At 38.0% G+C, this 23,089-nt stretch overlaps 1 long non-coding RNA gene across 1 annotated transcript in view; it reads right to left on the reverse strand.

Annotated features, from left to right (window-relative positions):
• Window positions 1-455: 455 nt before the first annotated feature.
• The window catches only part of LOC123383813, a 48,643-nt gene continuing 26,009 nt past the window's right edge, over window positions 456-23,089 (reverse strand). The window contains exons 2-3 of the long non-coding RNA XR_006594061.1: window positions 719-895; window positions 456-513 (exon numbers count right to left, since the gene is read on the reverse strand). This is a non-coding gene — a long non-coding RNA (uncharacterized LOC123383813). The remainder of the gene's footprint in view (window positions 514-718; window positions 896-23,089) is intronic.

The following is a 23,089-nucleotide window of genomic DNA, read 5'->3' on the forward strand; positions in this document are numbered from 1 at the left end:
GAGAAAATACCTACATTGAAATGAGATGGAAAGGCTGAGACATTCTCTCACCATAAACCCCAACCATGCACATCATGCAATCCTGAGGGAACCTCTAACTTTCAGCTTTTCCCTGAGGAGCAAAGGGTTTGGAACATACAACGAATGTCCCAAGTTTCAAGTCAGCCACCCAGAGGATGCAAACCAAATCACCTATCTCTGATAGCCAACAAGGCTTGTCCAGGAGTCCCACAAGACTATACCAAAAAAGGAAGCAGCTGTTAAAGAACACATGGCACTGTCCATGGCTTTCCCCTTGAACTCAGCACAGAAGGTACAGGCAAAAATTCTCACCTCCCTGGGGTGCCTGTGTGGCTCAGTTGGTTAGGTGTCCGACTTCGGCTCAGGTCATGATCTCACAGTTTGTGGGTTAGAGCCCTGTGTCGAGCTCTGTGCTGACAGCTCGGAGCCTGCTTCGGATTCTGTGTCTCCCTCTCTCTCTGCTTCTCCCCCACTCATGCTGTCTCTCTTTGTCTCTCAAAAATAAAATAAAAGATTAAAAAAAATTTTAGTCCACACATCTAGTGCCCCAACTTTTATGACTTCCACTTGAAGGACAGGCCTTCACATCACCTAGCTCTGAGAGCCAACAGGGCTTGGCATTCAAAAGTTCCATGGGAACATATTTAAAAACAACAAACAAAGCAGTTTTCAAAAGGCACATAAGCAGTTTTTGTACCTGTCCTCGGGCTCCGCACAGAGGAAAGCAGGTAAAAACATCCAGGATTCTCCCTGGCAAGGGAAATTTGACTGCCTTCTGTCTCAGCTGCTCCCTGAACCTCTTTACGAGTATCAGCATGTTTTTTCAAGCAGAATTCTTCAAAGCAGAAGGGAGTGGGATGATATATTCAATGTGCTGAAAGAAAAAAAAAAAACCTGTCAACCTGAAAAAAAAATGTTTTTCAGATTTGAACGTGAGTTAGTTGTCCAAACAGAAGCAGTAGAACTCATCCCCACTAAACTGGCCTTAACAAGAAATGTTAAAAAGACTTCTTCAAACTGAAACCAAAACATGCTAATTAGTTACATGAAAACATACAAAAGTACAAAACTCATGGGGCACCTGGAATGGCTCACTTGGTTAAGTGTCCGACTTTGGCTCAGGTCATAATCTCACGGTTTGTGGGTTTGAACCACCGCATCAGGCTCTGTGCTGAATGCTTGCTCAGAGCCTGGAGCCTGCTTCGGATTCTGTGTCTCCTCTCTCTGGCCCCTCCTCCACTCATGCTGTGTCTCATTCTGTCTCTCAATAATAAATAAATGTAAGTTAAAAAATGTTTTTCAGTACAAAACCCCCTGGTAAAAAAAAACGTACACAAATTCATAATACTCTAATATTGTGAATCATTCCATTAGCTGAGAAGGCACCTGAACACCTCCTGGGCCTGAACTGTCCTGCCCTGCCCAGACTTCCTTTCAATCATTTATATGCTTTGCCATTGACTCATTAAAAAGCAAAAATGTTCATTGAGAGTTTAACTGATGCTGAGCACAGTGCTGTGCACAGAGGTACATTTGTGAACAAGACAAACTCAGCTCCTCTCCTTGCAGAGCTCACTGTTTAGCAACAGAGACAAACACTGAACAAGGAATGATAGATACAATGTCTGCAGTGATGGACGGGCCCATTGACACATGACATATAGGCACCCAACCTGGCTACAAGGTCTAGAGAAAAATTTGAAGTTAAGTCTGAGACCTGAAAAAAAGACATCCGTCAGCTGGGGAAATAGCGAAAGAAGAATATTCCAAACGGAAGCAACAGTAGTATGTCCTGAAAGTCCTTATTTCCCCCACTAAAGCGGGGAAAAGTATGGCACTTTTGAAGGACAGAAAAATATTCCTACATGGCTGGGACATATTGACTAAGGTAAGTGAGCTTGGAGACTTTGACGATGAGCCAGTAAGGCAGGACTTTGGAGGCCATTTAAGAGTGAAAGGAAGCTGTTCAAGTTCCTTCAGCAGCAGAGTTCCACAGAGATTTGGGGATGTCTAGTGTGTGACTCTGGATCACTCAGGCTTGAGTGACATGGAAGGACCCAACGGGAGGCAATTATGTTCAGATGAGTAGTGATGATGTTGGCCTAGAGTGGTGTCAGTGCGTGTGTGTGTGTGTGTGTGTGTGTGTGTGTGTGTGTGGAGAGTAAGAGATAAATATCTCAGTTCACAAATTCAGATAAACAAAAAACACTTCCCTGGAAATAAGTTCTCTAAATATTTCAGTAATTCATTCATATAGTAATTTTTCATCTTCAGCTTCTACAGTGTTATTTGCTCTGGTGTCTCCTCCTTTCCTTTGTTTCTGACTCTCCCTTCTCCCTCTCTCTCTTCCCCTATCTCTCTCTCTCCCTCTCTCTTTCACACACACACACACACACACACACACACACACACACACACACCTTCACTGCCTCTCTTCTTACCAAAAGCAATTTTGACTCCTGTTGACTTCTCCAATTTCATCATCAAATCCACTCACCACAATTCTCTCTTCAAGAGAAGGTAAGAGGTGGATTGTTAATCAAATGTTTATGATTTTTACACCTAGTTCTTTATTCCACACTAAAACTATCTCATTGTGTGTTGTGAAATAAGGTTCTCTGTTTTTAATCCAAATACGTGGCCAGTTTTTCCAAAGCCAGGTACCGAACAGCCTGTTTCCTCCTCTTTTGTTTTATACATAGTCTTATATATACCAGGCCTATTCACCATCTGCTTCCTTACAGTGGTTTACCTGTTGTTTCTCGTACTACCACCGTGAAGTTTCCATCTTGATTATTGCCTTTGCTAGTCTCATCCATTTATTTTCTAAGACCTTAAGAATTATTGAATCAAGGTTTAAAAAAATGAGACATAGATTCAAATTGCATTAAACCAATGAATCATTTATTCTCAATGATAGTGGTGTCTAATTTGTAATAGTTGACATTTTCAGCCATTAACTATTTGTTTTTCTCACTTTATTTGTCTTCTTTTATGTTTTTAGTAATAATTTTTACTAATGATTTTAGTTTTTATATAGCTCTCACACATTTCTTATTCTTTTGCCAGCATTGTAGGGTTTTTGCAATACAATTTATATCTGGTTATCTATTCATTAGTCAGTGAACAAATTTCTATTGAGCACAAACAAAGTGTCAAGTATTGTACATAATAGGTGTTGATGAACAGGACAAATGTTTTTAAAAGGGAGTCCAAATGTGCTTTCGCATGTATAACAGGAGTATTTACCTAATCTCAAGACATTTCTTAATGAAATCATACTACACTAAGTGATCTCAGATAGGACTCTGAGGTGGCATTTTGGAAATCTGTGTGGGTAATTTCATTGTCACAATGACTGGGATGCTTCTGAGATTTTGTGCATGGTGGAGGTTACTGACATTTTATATTCAAGGAAGCCTCGTCACTAAAAGGATGTCAAAACCAGATTGGAGGCAGTGGGAGGAATATAGATGGAAATACCCAGCACATTGTAGAATGAACACATGGATACTTAATATTAAAATACAGGACAAAGCTATAGTAGTTGCAACTGTGCATCAATGAGCATAAGAATAGACCTGATGGATTCCTCTAAACTATTCCATTTTTAAATTTTAATTTAATTTTCTTTGATGTTTTAACTTTTTATTCAAGATCTAGTTAGTTAATATTTCTGTGATATTAGTTTCAGGAATAGAATTCAGTGGTTAATCACCACACATAACACCCAGTGCTCATTACAAGCGCCCTCCTTAGTGCCCATCACCCATGTAGCCCATCCCTTCTCTCCACCTCCCCTCCGGCAACCCTGTTTGTCCTCATAGTTAAGAGTATCTTTTATCATTTGCTTCTCTCTCCTTTTTCCCCTTCCCTATGTTTTCCATTTTGTTTCTTTAATTCCACATGAGTGAAATCATATGGTACATGTCTTTCTCTGATTGACTGATTTTGCTTATCATAATACACTCGAGCTCCACGTTGTTGCATATGGTAAGATTTCTTTCTTTTTGATGGCTGAGTAACATTCCATTGTATATATATACCAAATCTTCTTTATCCATTCATTAGTTGATGGACATTTGGGCCCTTTTGATAATTTGGCTATTGTTAATAACACTGCTATAAATATCAGGGTGCATGTGCGTGTGCCCTTTTGAATCAGTATTTTTGTACAATTTGAGTAAGTACCAAGTAGTGCAATTGCTGGGTTGAGGGTAGTTCTATTTTTAACTTTTTGAGGAAACCCCATACTGTTTTCCAGAGTGGCTGCACTGGTTTGCATTCCCACCAATAGTGCAAAAGTGTTCCCCTTTCCCCACATCCTCACCAATTTCTGTTGTTTATGGAGTTGTCAATTTTAGCCATTCTGACAAGTATGAGGTGGTATCACATTGTGTTATTGACTTGTATTTCCCTGATGATGAGTGATGTCGAGCACCTTTCAATGTATCTGTTAGCCATCTGGATGTCTTCTTTGGAAAAATGTGTATTCATGTCTTCTGCCCATTTCTTAACTAAACTATTTGTTTTTTGGGTGTTGAGTTTGCTAAATTCTTTCTAGATTTTGGATACTAAACCTTTATCTTGTATGTCATTTACAAATATCTTCTCCTATTCTGAAGGTTGCCTTTTAGTCTTACTCACTGTTTCCTTTACTGTGAAGAAGTTTTTTTTATCTTATGAAGTCCCAATATTTCATTTTGCTTTTATTCCCTTTACCTCTGAAGACGTGTCTAGGAGAAGTTGCTCTACTCAAGGTAAAAGAGGTTGCTGCCTATGTTCTTCTCTAGGATTTTTATGGTTTCTTGTCTCACATTTATGTCTTTCATCCATTTTGAGTTTATTTTTGTGTATGGCGTGAGAAAGTGGTACAGTTTCATTCTTCTGCATGTTGATGTTCCATTTTCCCCACACCATTTGTTGAAGAGACTTTCTTTTATTGGATATTCTTTTCTGCTTTATCAAAGATGAGTTGACCATATACTTGTGCATCCATTTCTGGGTTTTCTATTCTTTTCCGTTGACCTATGTGTCTGTATTTGTGCCAGTACCATACTATCTTGATGATTACAGCTTTGTAATATATCTTGAAGTCCAAAATTGTGATGCTTCCTGCTCTGCTTTTCTCTTTCAGAATTGCATTGGCTCTTCAGGGACTTTTGTGGTCCCACACAAATTTTAGGATTGTTTGTTCTAGATTTGCGAAAAATTCTGGTGGTATTTTGATAGGGATTGCCTTGAATGTATAGATTGCTTTGGAGTGTAGAGATTTAAACAATATTTGTTCTTCTAATCCATGTGTATGAAATGTTTTTCTGTTTCTTTGTGTCTTCTTCAATTTCTTTCATAAATGTTCTTTAGTTTTCAGAGTACATATCTTTACATCTTTGGTTAGGTTTATTCCTAGGCATCTTAGGGGTTTTGGTGCAATTGTAAATGGGATTGATTCCTTGATGTCTGTTTCTGCTGTTTCATTCTTGGTATATAGAAATGCAGCAGATATCTGTACATTGATTTTGTATCCTGCAACTTTTGTATCCTGTATCAGTTCTAGAAATTTTTTGGTGGAATCTTTCAGGGTATCTGCATAGAGTATCCTGTCATCGGTGAACAGCAGAAGTTTGACTTCTTCCTTGCCAATTTCAATGCTTTTGTTTCTCTTTATTGTCTGATTGCTGAGGATAGGACTTCCAGTACTATGTTAACTAACAATGGTGAGACTGGACATCCCTGTCTTATTCCTTCCCACAGAGGAAAAGCTCTCAATTTTTCCCCATCGAGGATGATATTAGCAGTGTATCTTGTGTATATGGCCTTCATGATGTTGAGGTATGTTACTTCTATCCCTACTTTTTAGGGGAGATGGTTATCAAGAATGGATGCTATATTTTGTCAAATGCTTTTTCAGCATCTATTGAGAAGATCATATGATTCTTGTTCTCTCTTTTATTAATGTGGTGTATCACATTGATTGATTTGTGAATGTTGAACTACCTCTGCAGCCAGGAATACATCACACTTGATTGTGGTGAATAATTCTTTTAATGTATTGTTGGATTTGCTAGTATCTTGTTGAGAATGTTTGCAACCATATTCATCATGGATGTTGCCTGTAATTCCCCTTTTTAGTGGGGTCTTTGGTTTTGAAATCAAGGTAATGCTGGCCTCATAGAATGAGTTTGCAAGCTTTATTTCCATTTCTATTTTTTGGAACAGTTTGAGAAGAACAGGTATGAACTCTTTAAATGTTTGATAGACGGGTGTCCAGATGGTTCAGTCAATTAAGTATCTGATTATTGATTTTGCCTCAGGGCATGATCCAAGGGTAATGGCATCAAACCCCACATCTGGCTTTGTGCTAAGCATGGAGCTTGCTTAGGATTCTCTCTCTTGTCCTGTGCTTCTATCCCCTGCTCTCTCTCTCTCTCTCTCTCTCTCTCTCAAATTTAAAATAAATAAACAAATAAACAAACTCATAAATACATAAATATATACATATGAATGTATGGTAGAATTTCCCTGGAAGCCATCTGACCCTGGATTTTTGTCTGTTGGGAGATTTTTGATTACTGACTCAATTTCATTACTGGTTATGGGTCTGTTCAAATTTTCTATTTCATCCTGTTTCAGTTTTGCTAGCTTATATGTCTCTAGGAATTTATCCATTTCGTCCAGATTGCCCAATTTGTTGGCAAATAATTATTCATAATATTCCCTTATAGTTGTCTGTATTTGTGTGGTGTTGGTTGTAGCTCTCCGTTCTCACTCTTAATTTCATTTATTTGGGTCTTTCTCTTTTCTTTTTGATAAGTCTGGCTAGGGATTTATCAAGTTTTGCTGTTGTTGTTGTTGTTGTTGTTGTTGTTGTTGTTGTTGTTGTTAATTCTTTCAAAGAACCAGCAACTGGATTCATTGATCTGTTCTACCGGGTTTTTTTTTTATTGTTATTTCTATATCATTTATTTCTGCTCTATTTTTTATTTCTTCTGCTGGCATTAGGCTTATTTTTTTTAGCTCTTTTAGGTATAAGGCTAAGTTCTGTACTTGAGACTTTTCTTGCTTCTTGAGGTAGAACTGCATTGCTATAAATTTCCCTCTTATGACTGCTTTTGCAGCATCCCAAAGGTTTTGGACAGTCATGTTTTCACTTTCATTTGTTTCCATGTATATTTTATTTCTTCTTTTGATTTTCTGGTGAACCCATTTATTCTTTAGTAAGATGTTCTTTAGCCTCCATGTATTTGTAGTCTCTTCAATTTTTTTCTTGTATTTAACTTCAAGATTCATTGCATTGTGGATGGAAAATATGCATGGTATGATCTGTCTTTTTGTACTGGTTGAGACCTGATTTGTGACCCAGTGTGTGATCTTTTCTGAACAATGTCCCATCTGCATTTGAAAAAAAAAATGTATATTCTTCTATTTTAGGTGAAATGTTCTGAATATATCTGTTAAGTCCATCTAGTCCATTGTGTCTTTCAAAGCCATTGTTTCCTTGTTGATCTTCTGCTTAAATGGCCTGTCTGTCCATTGCTGTAAGTGGGGTGTTAAAGTCTTCTACTATTACTGTATTATTACCATGGATTTCTTTCTGTTTGTTATTAATTGGTTTATATATTTGGCTTCCCCCAAGTTGGTGGCATAAATATACACAATTGTTAGAGATTCTTGTTGGATATACCCTGTGTTGTGACATAGTGCCCTTCTTCATCTCTTGTTAGAGTCTTTGTTTTAAAATATAGTTTGTCTGATAAAAGTATAGCTACTTCAGCTTTCTTTTGACATCATTAGAATGATGTCATCCCCTCATATTCAACCTGCCAGTGTCTTTAGGTCTAAATCTGTCTCTTGTAGGAAGCATATAGATGACTCTTGCTTTTTGTTGCTGTTGTTTTGTTTTGTTTTTGTTTTTTGTTTTTTTATCTATTCTGATACCCATGTCTTTTTATTGGAGCATTTTGTCCATTAAATACAGAGTGGTTATTAATAGATATGAATTTAGTGTCATTGTATTACCTTCAAAGCTATTGTTTCTGGAGGTTTTCTATGTTTCTTTCTAGTCGTTGTCACATTTCGTTTTTCTATACCACCCAGAGTTCCCCTTAATATTTCTTCCAGGGCTGGCTTGGTGTTCATGAACTTTTTTTAGTTTTTGTTTGTCAGGGAAACTCTTTATCTCTCTTTCAATTCTGAATGATAGACTTGCTGGACAGTATTCTTGGCTACATAGTATCCCACTCAGCATGTTGAATATATCATTCCATTCCCTTCTGGCCTGCCAAGTTTCAATGGATAGGTCTGTTGCTAACCTCATTTGTCTTCCCTTGTAAGTTAGGGATTTATTTTCCCTTGCTTCTTTTAAGATTTTTTCCTTATCTCTGTATTCTGCAAATTTCACTGTGACATAACTTGGCGTTGGCCTGCTTTTGTTGATTTTGATGAGAGTTCCCTGTGCCTTATAGATTTGGATGTCTTCCCAGATTAGGGAAGTTCTCAGATATTATTTGCTCAAATAAACCTTCTGCCCATTTTCCCTCTCTTGCTTCTGTGACTCCTATGATGCAAATGTCATTATACTTTATGGAATTATTGAGTTCCCTAAGTCTACATTCATAATATAATCATTTTTCTTTCCCTCTTCTTTTTAGCTTCAGTATTTTCCATAATTTTATCTTCTATATCACTTATTCATTCCTCTGTTTCTTCCATCCTTGTGGACATTACCTACTGTTGGTTTCACATCTCAGTTATAGCATTTTTTGTTTTTCCCTGACTAGTTTTTAGATCTTTTATCTCTGTGATAAGGGACTCCCTGGTGTCTTCTATGTTTTCCTCAAACCCAGATAGTATTTTTATCATTGTTTTAAATTATGGACATATTATATATGTTTTGATTAGATTCCTAGCCATGACCTTTTCTTGTTCTTTCTTCCAGGATGAGTTGCTTTGCCTTCTCATTTTGTCTAGGTCTCTGTCTTCTTCTGTGTATTAGAAAATCCTGTTATATTTCTTGCTCCTGAGTAATGGCTTTCTGAAGAAGAGGTCACATACTGTCCAGGGCCTGGCACCTCAGGATATTGTTTCTGGTGTATGCTGTGTGCTCTCTGCTACTGTGTTTTGGCTTCTCTTTCTCTCAGATCAGTCTTGTGCAGAGTTTCTCCTTGCCTGCAGTGGGAAGTGTTTGGACCTTGTCTAGTATGTGGTGAGTTTTAACTAGGTGTGTGCTGGTCTGCTTGTTAAAAGAGTTCTAAAGCATTTCCACTAGAGCTGAAGCTTTGCAGCATTCGATGGTCAGTAGATGGTGGGTGCAGGGGGTTTGTGCTGGTTTTATGCAGCAAGGGCCTGCTGCTCTGGTTTCATGTACACCTACCCTAGTAAAGAAGCACCTGAAGAAGAGAGGAATTAAGATGGTGGAGTAGTAGAGAGACCTTGGGATAGTCTTGTCCCTTGAACACAGCCAAATCAACATCAAGTCATTTTGAACACTTAGGGAATTATTTTTAAGATTAAGAGAATACTGCATAATTTGAAAGAGAGAATGTGGCAGGTACACAGTGCAGAGAGGTGAATTGGGGAAGAGAAAAACTGTGGTGCTGCAGAAGGAAAGGACTCTTTTGGCAGAGAGGAGAAAGAGAGAGGGGAGAGAGAGCTGTAATTTGGAATCATGCAAGAAAAGTACTCCCTCAAAACTATTGATGAGGGAATCTGGAGGAACTGATAATTACAAGTTTTTGCAAACAGTATGATAAAATTCTGAGTTTTTGAAAATCTGTGCCATTTGCTGGAGTTGATCTGGGCAGGCGGTGGTGCTCCCGGGGAGTAGTAGAGGAGGAGGCCCAGGAGCGGACAGTGTGGTGTGGTTATCCCCTGGGTTGCATTGGGAGAGAATGTTCCCAATGCATCTGGAACAGTATATATTGCTTCTCCAAGGACAAAATACCGGGGTGGTGCCTTTGAGAGGTCATTTAACAGCAAGAGATAGAGGCACACAATAAAGGGAGGATAAAACAGTCACAGCTTTTTGCTGTGCTTTACCATAAACTCTAGGCACCTTCACAGCCATGCAGCTGCTTTTCTGGGACAGAATGTTGACAGGCACAGCACTGTGAGGGTCTCCTCCATAGGAGGGGAATGGTTCTGTGCCTTGCCAGATCTTTTAATATTTGGAGCTTTGAATCCCAGTTGTGTGACACTATAAAACACAGGGGAGTGTGGTGCCAGGCTTGTTGATGACCTGGGCACAGAAAGATTGAAGGCAGGGATCTGACAGAAGCATGGGACACAGGAGGGGAGATTATTAGCTTGTCTATAAGGGCTACCTGAACAGTGGTGTGGGTATCCCTGCCTAGGGATAAGAGTGGTGTGATGTCATCTTTCCCCAACCACCAACACAGTAGGATTTCAGTCAGCAACACAGTGCCGCCCCCCCCCCCCCACAGTGGAGGCTGGAGCCGCTAACACCAAACCCTGGCCCCCTGAACCCTGCAGGGACATCTTTAGTAAGTCAGGTCTATCTGTGAGCCAACAAATTGGGCCTCTCCCCCAGGACCAGTACAGCCCCCTCCGCCACCAAATGCATCAAGTCTACTGATCATAAAGTGCTCCAAGGCATTAGTTTCAATTGTGGTGGAAATAGGACCAGGCTTTTATAGTTTTTTGTTTACCTGTTTGTTTGGGGTTTTTTATTGTTGTTCTTCCTTTTCCTTTTTCTTTGAATCAGGTTTTAGGGGTGGGGGTGCTAATTTTAACAAACAAATCAAAACGCACCTAGTTAAAGGTCCAAACACTCCCTACTGCAAGCAAGGAGGAACTATGCAGAGGACAGATCAGGAGGAAAGAGCAGCTAAATCACAATAGCAGACTACACACATCATACACCAGAAATACTTCCTGAACCTCCAGGACCTGGCCAGTGTATAACCCCTTCTTAATATAGTATTACTTTCAGGAATAGGAAACATAACAAAGCTTTCATAACATTCAAAAGAGAGACACCACCGGGGGCACCTGGGTGGCTAAGTCAGTTGAGCGTCAGACTTCAGCTCAGGTCATGATCTCACGGTCTGTGAGTTCGAGTCCTGCATCGGGCTCTGTGCTGACAGCTCAGAGCCTGGAGCCTGCTTCGGATTCTGTGTCTCCCTCCCTCTCTGACCTTCCCCTGTTCATGCTCTGTCTCTCTGTGTCTCAAAAATAAATAAACATTAAAAAAAAAAAAGAGAGAGAGACACCTGACAAAATGACAAGACAGGAAAATTCTCCCCAAGAGAAAGATCAAGAAGAAACCACAGCCAGGTTTTTGCTGAAAACAGATATAAGCAGTATATCTCATCAAGAATTTAGAGCAACAACAATCGCTTCTCGGCCTTTTGGCTAAGATCAAGTGAAGAATTTAGAGCAACAATCATAAGAATATTGTCTGGGCTTGAAGAAAGCATAGAGGACATCAGAGAAACCTTGCTGCAGAAATCAAAGACCTAAAAACTAGTGAGGCTGAAATTAAAAAACGCGATAATTGAGAGGCAAAAATGATTGGATGTAATCACAATGAGGATGGAAGAAGCAGTAGAATGAATAGGTGATATAGAAGATAAAATAATGGAAAATAATGAAGCTGAAAAAAGAGGGGAAGAAAATGACTAGATCATGAATATAGACTTAAGGAACTCAGGAATTCCATAAAGCACAATAATATCCATATCATAGGAGTACCAGAAGAAGAATAGTGGGGAAAAACAGGCAGAAGGTTTATTTGAACAAATTATAACTGAGAACTTCCCTAACCTGGGGAAGGAAACAGTCATTCAAGTTCAAGAGGCACAGAGAACTCCCCTCAAAATCAAAAAAAACAGCAAGACAAATCATAGAGAAATGTGAAAAATACAAAGAGAAAGAAATTTCTGAAAGTAGATAGGGACAAAATATCCTTAATCTACAAGAGTAGACACATAAAGTAGTAGCAGGTCTATCCATGGAAACTTGGCAGGCCAGAAGGGAGTGGCATGATGTATTCAACATTCTAAACAGGAAAAAATATGCAGCTGAGAATACTTTATCCAGCAAGGCTGTCATTCAGAATAGAAAGAGAGAATAAGAGTTTCCAAGACAAGAAAAAAGTGAAGAAGTTTGTGAACACTAAACCAGCTCTGTAAGAATAATTACAGGAGACCTTTTAAGCAGGAAATAGAGACCAAACCAACAAATACTAGAAAGGGACAGGGACAACCTACAGGAATAGTGACTTTACAGGTAATACAATTACACTAAATCCATATCTATCAATAATCACTCTGAATTTAATAAATTAACTTCTCTAATAAAAAGAAATAGAGTATCAAAATGGATTAAAAAACAGGATCCATTGATATGCTCCTTACAAGACTCATTTTAGACCCAAAAGCACCTCCAGATTAAAGTAAGAGGGTGGAGAACCATTTATCATGTTAATGGACATTAAAAGAAAGCCAGAATAACCATACTTATATCAAACTAAATTTTATCATTTTTTAAGTTCAGTTATTTTGAGAGAGAGAGAAAGAGAGAGCACATGTGCAGAGGAGGAGCGCAGAGAGAGGGGTAGAGGGAGAATTCCAAACACCCTCCACACCAGCAGCATTAAGCCCAACGTGGGGCTCGAACTCACAAACCATGAGATAATGACCTGAGCCGAAACCAAGGGTTGGACACTTAACAACCAAGGGTCGGCCATGCAGGTGCCCACAGACAAACTAGATTTTAAACCAATGACTGTAATAAGAAATGAAGAAGGGCACTATATCATAATAAAGGGGTATATCCAACAAGAAGTTCTAGCAATTACAAATATTTATGCCCCCAACTTGGAGAAACCCAAATATATAAATCAGTGAATAACAATCTTAGAGAAATTCATTGACAATAACACAATAATAGTAGGGGACTTTAACACATCACTTACAGCAAGAGAGACAGATCATCTAAGCAGAAAATCAACAAGGAAACAATGGCTTTGAATCACACAATGGACCAGATTGACTTAACAGATATATTCAGAGCATTTCATCCTAAGGTAGCAGAAATTACATTCCTCTCAAGTGCACATAGAACATTCTCCAGAATAGATCACACACTGGGTCACAAACCAGCTCTGAACAAGTACAAAAAGATTGAGATTATACGATGCATATTTTCCAACCACAATACTATAAAATTTGAAGTCAACTACAAAAAAAAAATGTAGAAACACCACAAATTCATGAAAGTTAAGTAACATCCTATTAAAGAATGTATGGGTTAACCAGGAAATTAAAAGGAGAAATAAAAACAAATACATGGAAGCAAATGAAAATGAAAATACAATAGTCCAAAACCTTTTGGATGCAGCAAAGTTTGCCATAAACTATAAGGCAGTACAAGCTTTCTTCAACAAGGAAGAAAAGTCTCAAATATACCACCCAAACTTACACCTAAAGTAGCTGGATAAAGAACAGCAAATAAAGCCCAAAACCAGCAGAAGAAGAGAAATAATAAAGATTAGAGCAGAAATAAGTGATATAGAAATCAAAAAAACACTAGAAGTGATCCACAAAACTAGGAGCTGATTCTTTGAGATAATTAACAACAATAACCAAATTGATAAATCTTAGCCATACTTATCAAAAGGCAAAGAGAAAGGACCTAAATAAATAAAATCATGAATAAAAGGGGACAGATCACAACAAACACCACAGAAATACAAACAATTATAAGAGAATACTATGAAAAATTAAAGTTGAGCAATCTGGAAGAAATGGATAAATTCCTAGAAACATATAAACTACCAAAAGTGAAACAGGTTGAAATACAAAATTTGAACAGACCTACAACCAGCAAAGAAATTGAATCAGTAATCAAAAATCTCCCAACAAGCAAGAGTCCAGGGAGGCATGTCTTCTCAGGGGAATTCTCAAACATTTAAAGAAGAATTAAAACCTATTCTTCTGAAACTGCTCCAAAAAATAAAAAATGAAAGGAAACCTTCCAAACTCATTCTATGAGGCCAGCTTTAGCTTGATTCCAAAACCAGAGACCCCACTAAAAAGCACTATCAACAAATTTTCCTAAAAAGGAAAATCACTAGCCAATATCCCTGATGAACATGAGTGCAAATATTCTCAATAAGATACTAGCAAATCCAACAGTACATTAAAAGAATTATTCACCACAATCAAGTGGGATTTATTCCTGGGCTACAGGGGTAGTTCAATATTCACAAATCAATCAATCTGATACACCACATTAATAAAAGAAAGGATAAGAACCATGTGAAAGTCTGAATAGATGAAGAAAAACGTTTGGCAAAAGACAACATCCATTTTCGATAAAACCCTCAAGAAAGTAGGGATAGAAGGAACATACCTCAATATCATAAAAGCCATACATGAAAAACCCACAGCTAATATCATCCTCAATGGGGAAAAACTGGGAAATTTTCCCCTAAGGTTAGGTACAAGAGATTTCCACTCTCACCAATTGTTATTTAACATAGTACCAGAAGTTCTAGCCTCAGCTATCAGACAACAAAAAGAAATAAAAGCATCAAAATTGGCAGGGAAGAAGTCAAACTTTCACTATTCACACAAGCCATGATACTCTGTGTATTAAATCCAAAAGACTCCAACAACAACAACAACAACAAAAATTGCTAGAACTGATACATGAATTCAGCAAAGTCACAGGATATAAAATCAGTGTACAGAAATCTGTTGCATTTCTATATACCAATAATGAAGTAGCAGAAAGAGAAATCAAGGAATAGATCCCACTGCCAATAGTACAAAGACCCATAAGATACTTACCAATAAATATAACCAAAGAGGTAAAAGATCTGTACTCTGAAAATTACAGAATAATCATGAAAGAAATTGAAGTAGACACAAAGAAATGGAAAAACACTTCGTGCTCATGGATTGGAAGAACAAATATTGTTAAATGTCTACACTCCAAAGCAATCTATATATTCAAGGCAATCCCTATCAAAATACCACCAGAATTTTTCACAGATCTAGAACAAACAATCCTAAAATTTGTGTGGAGCCACAAAAGTCCCTGAATAGCCAAAGCAATTCTGAAAAAGAAAAGCAAAGCAGGAAACATTACAATTCTGGACTTCAAGATGTATTACAAAGCTGTAATCAAGACAGTATGGTACTGGCACAAACACAAACACATAGATCAATGGAAAAGAATAGAAAACCCAGAAATGGACCCACAACTATATGGTCAATTCATCTTTGATAAAGCAGGAAAGAATATCCAGTGGCGATCCTCTGGAAAAAAGACAGTCTCTTCAACAAATGGTGTTGGGACAGTGACATAAAGAATGAAACTGTACCACTTTCTTACACCAGACACAAAAATAAATTCAAAATGGATGAAAGACCTAAATGAGACAGGAAACCATCAAAATCCTATCAGAAGACACAGGCAGCAACCTCTTTGACCTTGGCCACAGCACCTTCTTACTAGACATTTCTCTGGAGGCAAGGAAAACAAAAGCAAAAATGAACTATTGGGACTTCATCAAGATTAAATTCTTCTTCACAGTAAAGGAGACAATCAACAAAACTAAAAGACAACCTTCAGATTGGGAGAAGATATTTGCAAATGACACATCAGATAAAGGGCTAGTAACCAAAGTCGATAAAGAACTTATAAAACTCAACACCCCGAAATAAACAATCCTGTTAAGAAGTGGGCAAAAGACATGAACAGACATTTCTACAAAGACCTGCAGATGGCTAACAGTCACATGAAAAGATGCTCAATATCACTCATCATCGGGGAAATACAAATCAGAACTACAATGAGATACCACCTCGTTCCTGTCAGAATGGTTAAAATTAACAACTCAGGAAACAACAGATGTTGGTGAGGATGCAGAGAAAGGGGAGCCCTCTTACATTGTTAGTGGGAATGCAAACTGGTACAGCCACTCTGGAAAACAGTGTGGAGATTCCTCCAAAAATTAAAAATAGAACTACCCTTACAACCCAGAAATTGCATTACTAGGCATTTACTCAAAGGATACAAAAATACTTTTTAGAACAGGCACATGCACCCCAATGTTTATAGCAGCACTATCAATAGTAGCCAAATTATGGAAAGAGCCCAAATGTCCACTGACTCATAAATGGATAAAGAAGATGTGGTATATATATTATATATATTATATAATATTATTATATAATCATTATTAAAAATTACTTAATTTATAAATATATTTATAATTTATATATTTATAAATTATATTTATAAAATGTATTTATAAATATTATTATCAAACATTATTATATCTAATATATATTTATAAATTATATTTATAAATTATATTTATAAATGATGTTATTAAATATTATTATATTTATACATGATATTATTAAATATTACTATATAATTATATAATATTATATATAATATATATTGGAATATTACTCACCCATCAAAAAGAATTAAATCTTGCCATTTGTAATATGTGGATGGAAATAGAGTGTATTATGCTAAGTGAAGTAAGTCAGAAATAGAAGTACCATATAATTTCACTCAGATGTGGAATTTAAGAAACAAAACAGATGAACATAGGGAAAGGGAAGGAAAAAGAAAATAAGATGAAAACAGAAATGGAGGCAAATCATAAGATTCTTAACTATAGAGAAGAAACCAAAGATTGCTGGAGGAGAGGTGGGTTGGAGGATGGGTGTTAAGGGTGTTAAGGTTAATTGTGATGAGCACTGGGTGTTGTATGTAAGTGATGAATCACTAAATTCTACTCCTGAAATTAATAATACCCTATATGTTAACTAACTGGAACTTAAACAAAATGTTGTTAGGAAGAAAGAAAAAGAAGCATCTCAGAGCACAGGGGGCGGGGCTCAGTGAAGTGGCTCAGGCCTCCATCATTGGTGCTGTGCTGCTCACTGAAATCCGTGCTTATGGATGGGGAAGAAAAATGGAATCTTCCCTCTCCCTATCCCTGGAGAGGAGAATCTGAACCCACCATTTTCCAGGAAGCCCTCATAGAAGGTGAACAGTCTCCCCTTGTGTGTTGCAAGCGTCCCTCGGATCCCTGTCTTTACCCTGTGTCCAGGCTGTCTGACCACCTGGCAGGGCAGTGAACCTGTGTTTTATCTCAGACACGCTGACTGAGTTTCAAAACTCTGATCTTTAGAGACCTGCGCTGACCCTCTGGACGAGGGTCTCGCCACATTGGGGTTGGACAGTTTTGTCCCAGAAAGGCAGTCACAGAAATGCACAGTTTAGAGTAAAGCACAGCAAACAGCCGGTGTGCAGATTAGCTGCCTTCAGCAGGTGTCTCTGCCCCTATGCTAAAGAACAGGGAGGCACAATGGTGCTCTCAAGCTCTTTTGTCCCCTGAGAGGCAGTGCCACCTCTCCCAGATGCACTTCAAGAAGCGGAAGACGTCTCTTCCAGTCATCCTGGATGTGATCCTCAGATCATGCCATCTGCTCCTGGGCCTTTTCTCTCCTTCTCCACGGGAGCACCACTGTGCCCGCCGGGCTCCACGTCAGCCATGGCACCGATTTCTAAAACTGGAGTTTTTTAGTTCTGCTGGCGTAAAAACTCCCAATAATCAGACCCTTTCATTTTCCCAGTCATTGGTTTGGGGAAGTGTTTTTCTTGTGTGATCCCTTGTGTGCTGAGCAATCTTGCTCTCGCTCTCTCGCTCTCTCTCGTTCTGTCCTCTCTCCGTGATCAGGGCTCCATCCCCTACACAACGCCTGTGATTCTTTTCTCCCCCAAATCATGTCTCTGCACTTCATACCTCCCACTACGTGGTCCCTCTCCCTCTAGTTGTGCAGTTTGTCAGTCTTCAGATCAATTTCTTGGGTGTTCAGAATAACTTGACATTTATCCAGCTGTGTTTGAGGGACGAGGCAAGCACAGGATTCTGCCATATTAATTCCTCCTTTAATTGTATTTTAAAGTCTAGTGTAGTTAATACACAGTGTTATGTTAGTTTCAGGTGTACAATATCGTGATTCAAAATTCTATACATCACCCCGTGCTCATCACAAGTGCACTCCTCAATCTTCATCATCTGTTTTACCCTCCCCCCCCATTCCCCTTCTGATAACCATCAGTCTGCTCTCTGTAGTTAAGAGCCTGTTTCTTGGTTTGTTTCTCTCTCTCTCTATTGTTTTTCCCTTTGCTCATTTTTTTTTTGTGTGTTGTCTCTTAAATCCCACATATGAGTAAAACCATATGGTATTTTCCTTTCTCTAACTTATTTCACTTAGCATTAATCCTCTCTAGCTCCATCCATACAGAATTTCATTCTTTTATGGCTGACTAATATTCCATTGTGTATATATATCTGTCTATGGACACTTGGGCTGCTTCTATAATTTGGGTATTGTGAATGATGCTGCAATAAACAAGAGATGCATGTATCCCTTTGAATTGGTGCTTTTGTATTTTGGTGACAAATACCTAGAAGTGCAATTGCTGGATTGTAGAATAGCTTTATTTTAACTTTTTGAGGAACCTCCATACTGTTTTCCAAAGTGGCTGCTCCAGTTTGCATTCCTACCAACAGTGCAAGAGGGTTTCTTTTCCTCCACATGCTCACCAACACTTGTCCTGTCTTGTGTTGTTGACGTTAGCCATTCTGACAGGTGTGAGTAGATATCTCATTGTCGCTTTGATTTGCATCTCTCTTATGATTAGTGAGGCTAAGCGTCTTTTAATGTGTCTGTTGGCCATCTGCTGGACATTTCTACAAAGTTCGAGGAGAACTTTGTAGAAATGTCTGTTTATGCCTTCTGCCCATTTTTTAATTGAATTATTTGTCTTTTGGTGTTGAGTGGTATTTTTTTTATATATTTTGGATGCTAACCCTTTATCAGATATGTCATCTGCAAATATTAAAGGTATCATCTTTAGTCAGTGGGGTAAATATGGATTGATCAATTGTGCTGAGATAATTTAACATTATGGAAAAAATAAAACTTGATTTTTTCTTTAGAACCAAGTTAATCCAATTGAATTCTAGAAATTCAAATTAGAAATTCAAATTAAAAAATCACACAAGGATAAGAATGTAGAAATGTATAACAATATATTTTTAATTTTTGAGGTAGGGAAGATATTTTAAAGTGTATTATCAGAGAAAAAAGCTCAAAAGATAATATTGACAGTTTTGATTATTTAAAACTGTAAATGTATATATATATAAATATATCATCTGAACTGGATATCAAGTGATATATAATTGTTAATTTTATTAAGTTGGCAATTATATATAGTTATGTGGATAATTTAATATTCTTACAAATACGTATGGAAATATTTAGGGGTGATGTATCATGATTTCAATAATTTGTTTTCCAGTGGTTTGGGAAAATGTGTAAAGAATACAAACAAATAAGAGATAATTGTTTACAATTAGTGTATAGACATAAAGACTATATGAGTATTCACTGTGTAAGTTCAATGCTTCTAGATGCTTGAAAACATTAAAAACAGAGTTTTGGAAAAATACACTGTAAACAACTCCGGAAGCAATTGTACATTTGAAAAAAATCACTTAACTTACTGTGCCAGGGAACCTAGAGAAATCTTGCCTTAGCATGAACAGTTTTTGGCCATCCACCATATGAAGAATATGTCCTGTCTTCATTCAGGAAAAATACTTTAGAATACTGACACTGACATTGTTGCACCACAAAGTCTTGTATATAAGTTATTACAGACGGAAAGAAGAAAATTATGAGCTAAAAATAATTATGGCTTGCTCCATCATGAAAATGTTCTCATTTCTGAACCACTGCAATGTTTCTATTAGAGTGTAAAGTGCAGTTTTGTACCCACTATGAGAAAGGAAAAGCTGTAACTGGATGCCATCCCTGACAATCATCCCACACATGGAAGGGGGATGTGGGTCCTTCACCCAGGGAAAAAGTAGTGACTAGATTGTGTCCATGAAGGTTGACAATGAACTAATCTCATTTGGTCCCCATCTCCTAAAACAGAGGTAGTGTCCAATTCTGCCAAGATCTAGGAAACAGATTGAAGAAATACGCCTCACCAAAAGTTGGCTTTAAATCCAATGCAGATTTCACACAATCATTAAGACTATTTGTTCAGAAAAGTAAAGAGGACTTAAAAAAAAAAAAAAAACAGACTCTGACTAATGTCACCCTCTTGAATTCTTCTGCCTGTTACAAGGAATCAATGCATAAATTAAGGGAAGGCAGTCTCTAATTTTCGGTTTAGAATTCCCTAACACACACACAAGAAATAGAAAAGGTGAACTCCTTTAATATATAAAGCACTAGGGGTGCTTGGGTGGCTCAGTTGGTTGAGCTTCTGGCTTTGGCTCAGGTCATGATCTCATGGTTCGGTTCATAGGTTCGAGCTCGTCATTGGGCTCGCTGCTGTCAGAGACAAGCCTGTTTCGGATCCTCTGTCCCCCGCTCTCTCTGCCCCTCCCCTGCATGTGGTCTCTCTCTCTCTCTCTCTCTCTCCCTCTCTCTCTCTCTCTCCCTCCCTCTCTCACCCAAAAGTAAACATTAAAAACAATTAATATATAAAGAACTCTTAAAAACCAATAAGTATTTTAAAGAATAGAAACATAAGGAAAAGTCACAATCATGAAATTCACAAAATAAGAAATATAAGTGCAAGCAGACAAATGGAAACAAGTTTAATCTTACTACTAATCAATGAAAAGCAAATCACAGCAACCAGAGAAAGTCATTTTTTATCTATTAAAAAGGCATACACTCTTTAAAGGATGGTAATATGCAACAATAGACATTTCTTATGTACTACTTATATATGAGCTATGGACAGAAATTTGGAGAAAGTGATTTGGAAAAATATCTTTTGCCAAAGTCTTATATGTATGTATATATTTGTATGTATGTGAAACAATAGGCGATTAATGAAATAAATTATGGCACATTCTTAAGATACAGTCAATAAAAAGTTTAATTAAAATATTTACAATTTAAAAAAATAAATGTATATGTACCGATATATATGTACATATGATTATATGAACATATAATATGTAGGCAAAGAAAAAAATTCAAAGTATTCACACCAAACTGAAGTGTTTATCCTTCTCTAGTGGAACTCTGAGAGTTCTGAGTATGTATTCATTTTCCATGAACATGAATAACTTCTTAATTAAAAGTGTATTATTTATTTTTTTAATGTTTATTTATTTTTGAGAGAGAGAGAGACAGATTGTGAGTGGGGAGGGGCAGAGAGAAGGTGACACAGAATCCAAAGCAAGATCCAGGCTCTGAGCTGTCAGCACAGAGCCCAACTCGGGGCTCGAACTGGTGAACCGGAAGATTACGACCTGAGCCAAAGTCAGACGCTTAACTGACTGAGCCACCCAGGCTCCCCAAAAGTGTGTTATTTCAAAAAGAAAAAAAAATGTGTGAAAACATTGATTCACAGAGGTTTCCTAACTTAACAAAAATCAAATTGTAACCACACTGTGAGTTTGCCCCTTAGTGAGTCACAGATTGAAACCACACAAGATGGAGTTGTCACACACAGTAAAAATAAAATACAAGTAAAAGTAAAATAAAAGTAAAAATAAAGTGAACTTTATTTGCAGTAAATAAGGAGATCATGGGGGATAACTTCCAAAGCTGTGACTCCCTGAGCAGAGGTGGCTGGTTTCCTCTTATTTAGGGTTAGGATGGATATTTAGAGAGGGGAGCCTTGTCATCATAAGTAGAGGCTGGCATAAGGTCCCACATGTGCCTTAAGGAAATGTGCCTACACATACACTGTATATTATGTATACAGTGGCCTGTGCTCTTCCTTGGGCAGGGATTTAGTATTATAATGAGGTAACTGTTGGTCACTCTGTGGGTCATCTGTACAGGTGAGAGTCAGGAGTTAAGGTCAAGCTGGTCTGGGTGGTCTAGGCTCCCAGAGCTCTTCATCCAGGTTACTGTTACTGCTTGAGGAGTACTTTCAGTTCCCACCATGGATGCTACACCCCTCAAATCTTTTGCCTGAGTTAAGAGAGAAACTGGAAAGGAGTTTAAGCAAAAATGCTGGACCAAGGCTGTTGGGTACAAGCAGGTGAGCAGTAAAGTCTGGAGTCCAGCTGGGGACAAAAGTGGTGGTAAATGATAAAACCAAAATTCAAACATGCATGTTTTTCCTTCTAAACTCTGTGTGTGTGTGTGTGTGTGTGTGTGTGTGTGTGTGTTTTAAGTTTGTTTGTTTGTTTATAAAGTTTATGTATTTATACAGTTTTTTAAGTTTATTTCTTTATTTTTATTTATTTCGAGAGAGATAGAGACAGTATCGGGGCGGGGGAGCGGGGGGGGGGAGGAGGGCAGGGAGAGAGAGAGAGAGAGAGAGAGAGAGAGAGAGAGAGAGAGAGAATCCCAAGCAGGCTCCATGCTGCCAGGGCAGAGCCTGATGCAGGGTCTGAATTCACAAAACCAGGAGATCATGACCTGAGGTGAAGCCAAGAAGTTGTATGCTTAACCAACTGAGACACCCAGGCCCCCCTAAACTCCATGTTTTTACTATCATGTCATATAAGTTACTGGTTGGAAAAAAAAACAACCCTAACTTAAAACAGTGAAGCCAGATTATGCCACTCTTAAAAGCACACAGGGTGGCCTTTCTGGGTTGATGGATTAGAAAAGTGTCCCCCGCTTCCTGGCTGATAATGGCTTGGTGCCAAGGCCCCGAGGCACTGTCCGCTGAGCTCTAATCAGTGGACACCTCAACCGGGCTGTTTCTGATGTCTGCACAAGCTGTAACACCATCAGTGGGATCAGGGAATACGAAAGACCTTCAAGGCCATTCAAAGGGCACTGGATATAAGATTTACAGTCTTCAAATTACCCATTCCTTCAGAAAATAGTAGCAAAAAATAAGTCAGAATTTCACTGGCACCAAGTGAAACTCCCCTGAATTCTAGAAAGGAAAGTCATTATATAAAATACTAATTATGTACTGCCAGCTTCACTGAGAGAGAGAAGTAAATCACACGAACAGGCAGGAGAACAGATATTTATCAACCAAGGCAAAGATGATGGAGCAT

The sequence above is a fragment of the Felis catus genome, chromosome A2, assembly GCF_018350175.1.
Source record: "Felis catus isolate Fca126 chromosome A2, F.catus_Fca126_mat1.0, whole genome shotgun sequence".
NCBI lineage: Eukaryota > Metazoa > Chordata > Mammalia > Carnivora > Felidae > Felis > Felis catus.